This window comes from Prionailurus viverrinus, chromosome B1, assembly GCF_022837055.1.
Source record: "Prionailurus viverrinus isolate Anna chromosome B1, UM_Priviv_1.0, whole genome shotgun sequence".
In the NCBI taxonomy this organism is placed as follows: Eukaryota; Metazoa; Chordata; class Mammalia; order Carnivora; family Felidae; genus Prionailurus; species Prionailurus viverrinus.
In genome coordinates this window covers 83,856,538-83,865,508 of record NC_062564.1, presented here as the reverse complement: position 1 = coordinate 83,865,508, position 8,971 = coordinate 83,856,538, and positions in this window count along the sequence as shown.

Below are 8,971 nucleotides of genomic sequence, written 5' to 3'. Positions count from 1 at the left end.
AGGACACGTCTTAGTCATCCCCTTTATCTCAATGTCTACAAGAGTATCTAGTAAATATCAGGTGTACAGAGTAGGAAGGAAGGAAGAAAGGAAGACATGAATAATGAAAGGAAAATGTGAAAGAAGAAAGGGGAAGGCAGAAATGTGTGGAGGAAAGCAATTAATAAAATTACTGAGCTATGACCCATAATATGAGAGTTAAAGTTTATAAGAGCTGACAGCTGATGTAATGCTGAGAAAGAGAGCTCTTTTTGCTGGAAAGACACCATGAGAGGTCCTTTGAATAAAAGTTAAGCTCCCCAGGGCCTACATATCAAACAATGAAAGTGTGGAGAGAGTGGGGAATACTTTCCATAATAAAGAGACAGAATTTGAATGCTTCCAAGGCAAAATAAGAGGAAAAGAGTGAAGCATAGAAAGACATAGAGAGAAAATGAGGCAAAATAGGATCATGACAACACACTCATCCTCTTGACTTTCAAATTTTCAATCTTCTAGGAAATTTATTAAAAGTTTAGCATGAGTGGATACTTTCGTTCTTGCAATGCAGTGAAACGATGGATTTTTAAAATCTGGGTTTACATGAAATAAAAAAAAATGATAAAATTTATGGGCACAAAAGCCAAAGGAAAAGGCAACAAGCAGATCTGGGTTTACCCTCACAGTCACATGTTACGGTGAAAGTACTTAGACTTGCCATAAAGGAATGTGGTAGCTGAAGCGTAACCTCAACCTCTGCCAGAGAATTTGATACAGATGACCAGACAGATGGAAAATTATCCAATTCAAAAGACCAAATCAAAGTTAAAAAATCAAGTGTTCAAGATTGCACAAGACATTGCTCTATTCCAAAGTCAGAGACAAGGCTAAATAAATCAGCTTAAAATTCTAATAGGAATCCAAAAACTTCAGCTTTGATCTTGGGCAAGTTCTTCCTACACCCAGTCAGAGTAGTGATGTAAACTCTAAAGAGGTTTAAATACATGAAGCTAGCACACCCTTAAAAATAGGCACTGGCTCACATTGCTTGAACTTAAGGAAATCTGTATATGCTAAGGAACACTCTGGCAGTAGGCCAACAATTAACAATTGACTTCCACAAACTCTTCTTTCCTTCTCTCTCTGTCTATCTCTCTGCCTCTCTCTCTCTCTCTCTCTCTCTCTCTCTCTCTCTCTCTCTTTTTCTCTCTCTCTCTCTCTCTCCTTCTTTAACTTTTCAATGGGCTCTGTGTTCATCAACGTATACTTGTGTTCTCATAGCTGAGTAAGATGGGGAGAAGGAGGAGATGGGAATATCTAATGATTTGAAGTAGAAACATTTGTCTGCCAATATCAGGTTCTAGAAATATAAAATCTCCTAGTGCTAGGCTACTACATCTTTCATACTCATTTTGATGCTATATAGGCTAGTTTATTTCCTTTAGATGATTCAATCTGAGTTTATAACGTGTAATTATATGTGTTGTTTATATAAAAAATGAATGTAACCACTCATTTTGACAGGCTAATGAGGTGCAGGAGTACAAAATGCCAGAAGTACATGATTTTATAGAAAATTGTACTATTGTACTTGTTTTGTAATAAACCAAATTGCAGACCTCCAAAATATGCTGCTGCCTTACAATAAAACCATGCACAGCAATAGCTAAGAAAAAAGACTTCTTACTTTTCAGTGATAGTCACCTCTTCTATTAAAAAAAATGCTCTGGGGCACCTGAGTAGTTCAGTCAGTTGAGCATCAGACTTGATTCCTGCTCAGGTCATGATCCCAGGGTCATGGGATTAAGCCCTGCATGGGGCTCCATGCTAACAGCAAGAAGCCTGCTTGGGATTCTCTCTTTCCTTCTGCTCCTCTCCACTGCTTATGCTGTCTCTCAAATAAAATAAAATAAAATAAAATAAAATAAAATAAAATAAAATAAAATAAAATAAAATAAAATACTGTGTTGTTTTTAAAGCAGAAAAATAAGTAAACACCCAAGAAATACTCCAAAAACTGATGTTCCTCATCAAAATAAACTAGCAAAGCCTAAAAGTACTTTGAAAATATCAGTCTGGTGAAGGTTATAACAAATTTAGATAGTGCGTACTCTTCACCATCAGCATTTACAGAACATTTTTGCACTTGACTAATTTTCTTGTTATTGGCATTATTCCCAGCTTGTACCTTCTCACTCTAAGATGCTGTCTGCTACATTTATACTTTAAGCTAAATCGTTGCCCAGATACTTTACACTGCATTTTTCAAATGCACATTTCCTTCAAACTACCAATATTCCACCTAAGATACTTTTTACTTTGACCAAAAGACAATCTTTTTTTTCCTTAAATTAACCATTTTTAGAAACTAACTTCTATATTATAGCACCAAAGAAAAACACTAGTAGCATTTTCTACCCTTTTTCTTTCTTCCTTTGAAACTTTCCCTCTAACACCCAGGTGTCATGAACAGTCAATATGTGAAACATCAGTCTCACATATATTCTAAATCAAGAGGCATCAAACTGTTTGGCCACTGTGAAAACGAGAATGAATGGGCTTCCAATTACAGTGACGTCAAATGCAGAAGAGAAGAAACACTTGATTTCACCTCTGAATCTCTGCTTTATAATTGACCTACTTTGCATTGTACAGAATAATCTTCCTCACTGCTTTCTGACATAATTGCCTAAACAAATAAGCTGCCATATTATGTCACCTTTGTGGAACTTGTCTTTCAATTCAATCTGCATGTAATAGAGCAAGGAGAGAATGCTCTAAAGACCAAAAAATGCTATTTATACAAGAGTGCCTCTCACACTCTTTCTGAATCTATTTATTCTTAGTTTGAATAGAATCAAATAAGCCTAAAGGCAGTACAGTATAATTATTAAGAACACAAACTCTGGAGTTAGAGTGTCTAAATTGAATCCTGGCTCTGCTATTTACTAGCTCTATGACCTTGGGCAAGTTACTTAAACTCAGTGTTCTGTTGGATCGCCCATAAGATGAGCAAAATAATAATACCTTGTATAGAGTTGGTATAGGATAAAATATATAAAATACCTAGAACTGTGCCAACCACATAGTTTTTGTTTGATTTCTAAGCCCATAAATGCTATAAACAGCAGGAAAGAAGAGGGACAAGGGCTCCTGTAGGTATTTGCACCTACACCAGTAAGCATAATCAACTAAAATTCTAATTACTAGCAGGGGGAGGAGGTCCCTGTATTGTTTAAAAATAAACATAAGAACCGGGGACATTGAGTATGGGAATAAAAGCCTAGTGAGTATCCAAGGACACATCACTCTATTACATCACAATAAAGTAGTGAAAGTTTATAAAAAGAAACTTGAACCAATCTGTCCAAGGACATCTATTTTAGCTCAGTAAAATAGTTGATGTTTAAAAAGATGATGCTGAGCATCCAAGAAATGATAAAAATAGATCAATAATTCAATTAAAGATGAAATACATTTTGAAAATTTTCTATTTGTAAGAGCCAAATAAAAAACTTTAGTGCCTTAATAGATACATACTTATGTATCCAAAATACTCAGTTATTCAGAAGGATTTAATCTAAGTGGTCTTATGAGAAGATACTGAAAGTAAAAACAAAATATAACATAGCAAACTATTTCATGAGGAAGTGTGGCAAAGACTGTTAATTGTCCCCTACCTTTCATTCTCCAACTTTTCATTTTGGAAATAAAATTTTCCTTGAGTATATGAGGTTATGACTACCTGCTCATCTAGGGACTACATGCCCCTGTCTCCGTTGCAAATCAGTGAGGCCATGGGACATGGTTCGAGCCCCATGTCAGGCTCCATGCTGACAGTGCAGAGCCTGCTTGGGATTCTCTCTCTCTCTCTCTCTCTCTCTCTCTCTCTCTCTCTCTCTCTCCCTCTCTCTTTCTTTCTTTCTTTCTTTCTTTCTCTCTCTCCCTCTCTCTGTCTCTCTCTCATCTCTCTCTCTTTCTCTTAAATAAACTTTAAAAAAAAGAGAGAGATGGAGAATTAATTAGATGCAAATTCTGCCCTCAAAGACTTATAATTCAGAAAAGAAAAGTTAAGTACCCAGACAATTATATTACCATATCATCTATCTGGCTTGTCACCTGACAGTTATAAACAAGGTATTATGGGATTAGAGTTGAGAACAATTTTATCAACCTGGACCAAGAAATCTTAAATCAGAAAAATCTTCATGAAGATGGCCTTTGAGAAAGACCTATAAATAAAAGGATTTCAAAAGCAGAGATAAACAGTGACATGAAAGGAAAACAGTATGCATGAAAGCACTATAACAGAAAAGTGGAAACCTGTTAATGTGTCCTATTAGAATAGAGAGTAGGCTTGAAGGGCCTTAAACTATGTAAGCTGGAAGAGTAAGTTGTGAAGAGCACTAAATTTATTATTATTATTATTGTTGTTGTTAATTATAATTATAAAATATGCATTAAACTCTTTGTATAGGCAAATATTTTGCTAAATGTCTTATGTGTACTTTCTCAATTTATTGGCAAAATAAATCTTTTATATATCTCACAAAATACTTTATATATCACTTCTAGTGTGAGGAATCTGTGCCTAATATTCAATAGGCAACAAATATTTTGAAGAACTATAAAAAAGTGAAGGGCACTCTCTAACTGGGGTTTAGTAAAGCTAATCACCACATAGGAGTGTGCAGTGCAGGACACAACAGGGAATAGTGAGAATATATATATTTTGCAACAGGCAAGGTAAGAAATGGGTGCTTGAACTAGTGGGGCTACATTGAAATAGGAAAAGAGGGGATGGACTGGAAACATGATGAAGAATTTGACAAGTAATAATGTGATTGTGTGATGAATCCTATGAAAAATGAAAGTGGGAGGAAAACTAGAGGTTTAGAATCTGAGTTCTGAAATTAATAAAATAAGGAGGTGTTGATATTAACAAAAAATAGGAGGTAAGGAGGTACATGGCAGCATATGGCGATGTTGACGGAGTCTATGCAGAGAAACTTTGCTTTCTCAATACCATGCCTTACTATGTGACTTTGCAAAATTGGCTAAATGCTTTCAGCCTGTTTTCTTCTCTGAAAAATAGGAATAATAATATCCAACTCATAGACTTAGAGGATTAAATATGATAATGTTTTTTTAAAAGGAGATACAAAGCACCTAGTGTTGTAGATAACACACAGTAGGCATTCACTAAACAATGGCTAATACCCTTATTGTTGCTCTGCTGCTTCTGAGCATTATGAAAAACTGGGAGAATGAGGTATAGGTTTGAGAGGAATTTATACACTCAAGATGTGAGAGTTGATGAATTTGTGAAAGAAATTACATAATTTTGAGGAGAGAACATTGGGGAATACCTCCATTTTAAGACATAGTAGGAGAGATGGGAGCCAGTGAAGGAGACAGGAGGACATATTAGTGAGGTTAGAGATAGGGAAAAAGAAAATTCAAAGAGAGGATGGTTAACATGTCAAATGCTCCTTAGAGGACACAAAGAGTTGAGAAAAATAGTATTGATTTTAGTGGCAGAGTCAAGAAAATGCAGTTTGTCAGGAGACAGAGACCTAAAATGTATTTGTCAACATATGGTAAAGAGCTAGTTGACAAAAAGATTAAGTTTATAATGGAAAAAGGAAAATCAAAGGAAGAAAATCTGAGAGGAAGAAAAAGAGGTTAGATTAAGAGCTCAGGTAGAAAGATTGGCCTCTGCCAGGAGGAGAGATGTACTTTCTTCATGGAAGAAAATGGAGAAAAAAAGGGGGAAGAAAAAAATGAAGATATTGAAGGCAACGCTGCATCATGAGAGAACTCATTTAAGCTGACTTTTTAGTAAAGTAATAGGTTAGAGGTTAGCCACTGAGGGGAAATGAATGGATAAAATTAAAGACTTGAAGGGATGTTCAGTTTAGTTTTTCATTCACAGGTAAAAGGCATTTATCCAGTAAAGGACATTATTTCTCAATGTTTCTACTTTGATAATATTTTTACCTAATCTATTTTTCTCCTCAAAGCATTCATTTTTCTAATATTTGGAGAAAGTTTTCAGAGAAAATCACCTTGAATGACTGAAATGAACCATTCCCAGTCATTTTCACCTCTTAATGTCAACTCTTCATATAAAAGAGATAAATGGTGGTAGAGATGGAAGGGGTACCAAATTGCACAGCATCATTACAAAACATTCACCTTCCTATGAAATAACTATAATTCAATTTTCATAGATCTATTCTCTACATCCACTGAATGATGTCCCCTAAAAATTTATGTCTACCCAGAACCTTAGAATGTGACCTTGTTTGGATCTTTGCAGATATATTTAGTTAAGATGGGTCATTCTGGGGGCACCTGGGTGGCTCAGTCGGTTAAGGGTCTGACTTCGGCTCAGGTCATGATCTCACCATTCATGAGTTCAAGCCCCATGTCAGGCTCTGTGCAGACAGCTCAAAGCCTGGAGCTTGCTTCGGATTCTGTGTCTACCCCTCTCTCTGCCCATCCCCTGCTCATGCTCTGTCTCTCTCTGTCTCTCAAAAATAAATAAACATTGAAAAAAATTTTAAAAAAAAAGATGGGTCATTCTGGATTAGGGTGGACCCTTAATCCAATATAACTGGTATTTTCAGAAGAAGAGAGAAATTTAGACACAGACACAAACATAGCAAGAAGACCCACGAAGAAAGAGGTAGATAATTGATGTATGCTGTCATAAGCCAAGGAATGCCTGGGGCTCTCAGAAGATAGAAGACACAAGAAAGATCCTCCCCTACCAGCTTCTGAGGGAGCAGAGCCCTGCCAATATCTTGATTTTGGACTTCTGGTGTCTAGAACTGTAAGCGAATACATTTCTGTTATTGAAAGCCACCTAGTATGTGGTGCTTTGTTATGGCAACGCTAGGAAACTTATGTACCTAACAAAAAGAAATAAGGGAGCCAAGTCCTGCAACTTGGCTCAAAAGGATCATCCAAAAATCAAAAGAACTGTTTTCTATCAGAACTTAGTTTTGTTGAGCCTGCATCCCTCTTCAGAAATATCAGAAAAATATTTCTTAAACTGTCTTCATAAACAAACTAATGATTTACCTGAAAGTCCTGAAAAAATGATGGGAAGTAAATATGAGGAGAAAAAAAAAATCCTTGTAGGATCCATTATATAAAAAACTACCCAAGTGCCATTAGTCCCAGGGTTCTACAGAAGAGGTCATCAAATGAAAATGATAACTAATCACTCAAAATAACCAATCAATAGAGAAAAAACAATAGCCTGAGGCCCAAATACATGTCCCTTTAAAAGGAAAGACACCCAATTAGAACACTGAGCCTGGAGCAACATACAGTAATGAAAGCAAACAAAGTGTTAGGGTTTCATCTGGAACTCCTTGATAACACATCAAAGGGAGTCATTTGTGCAAAGACTGCCAGAGGGAATGGAAAGGACAAAGGCCCACTCCTGTTTGAGGGCTGTGTGGCTGAATCTTACCACATACTTGGATTAAAAAAACCCAACCTGCCTCTCTATTCTTTGAGCCTATAAGATATCACAGGAGGAAATAAATCAAAACTTAGAGATCAAGGTCTGGCATTGTGGTGAAATTACTCTAGAGAGATGGTGAAAACATACTACAAAGAACCATCGAGCAGCAAAAGAAAAACTTTAGACTTAAGATCCTTTTTCTTGAAACAATGAAATTGCAGGGAGATAAAGGGGGGAAACTACTTATTTTTCATTTAGAGAACTAGTGTTTATCCTGTGTTTATAAGTGCAAAATGAAAAAAAAATATATAGAATGGAGTGAATAGGGGCACAGTAAGAAGTTATGGAGATATTATTTGTAAAGAACATCAAAATTTGGTGTGAAAATGAACTGCAATCATTATACATGTGTTACAATTTGAGTAGCAAGATCAAAATTATTCTTCAGAAAGATGCTTCTTACTGCTTCTGTGAGATGGATAGTATATGGAACAGAGACTGCAGTAAAAAAAAATTCAAATGAGGCAATGAGTACCCAGACTGGGTTAGGTCTGTAAAAAGACCAGGACACAGAATTCAAAGTGGATTAGATAAAACAGACTTGCACTTAGATCTGCCTTCCTTCCATAAATTTTTCAGCCAAAAATTCCAATCTTTTTTTTTTATTTATTTATTTTTTTAACATTTATTTATTTTGGGGACAGAGAGAGACAGAGCATGAATGGGGGAGGGGCAGAGAGAGAGGGAGACACAGAATCGGAAACAGGCTCCAGGCTCTGAGCCATCAGCCCAGAGCCCGACGCGGGGCTCGAACACACGGGCCGCGAGATCATGACCTGGCTGAAGTCGGACGCTTAACCGACTGCGCCACCCAGGCGCCCCAAAAATTCCAATCTTTTATTCTACCACTCTCAAGTAAATTTTCCATCAATGCTTTGCCTATATTCCATTAAATTCAATAACTATTTTATTTCCCTCATCTCCATCTGGTCCTCACTTGCTTCCCTACACAAATTAATAGCATAGTTCATAATTATAATCACTCATTTCCACAACTCCCAACTCCTTACTCCTCTCTCCTCCAATTATACTCACCTGGCTAAATCCCAGTGCTCATAAAGCCCAGCTCCCCACACTCCGTCCTTGTACCTGCATAACTCTAGGATGGAGTGGATGCTCCACTCCAAGAATGAGGCTCAAGAAAGCACAACCATGCTTACCCTTCTCCATTGTATTTCATAGTCCCTAACCTTAAGAGAACACTTGCTCAGCATTTATCCTGTCTTCCTTGCCCATTCCCTCTCCCACTCACTTAATCATTCCATGCCTTCTCTGTCGTTAAACCTTCAACACCATCTCCCCTCAGCTGATGATCTTGCTTCCCATTTCTGTGAAAAGAGGGATGAGATCATTAGAGACAATTTTCAAGCTCTCATCATCATATCTGCTTAAATCTGCCTTTCTTTTTGATGTTAGAAAAGAATGGTCCATGCTCTTCTCAAAGTCTAATGC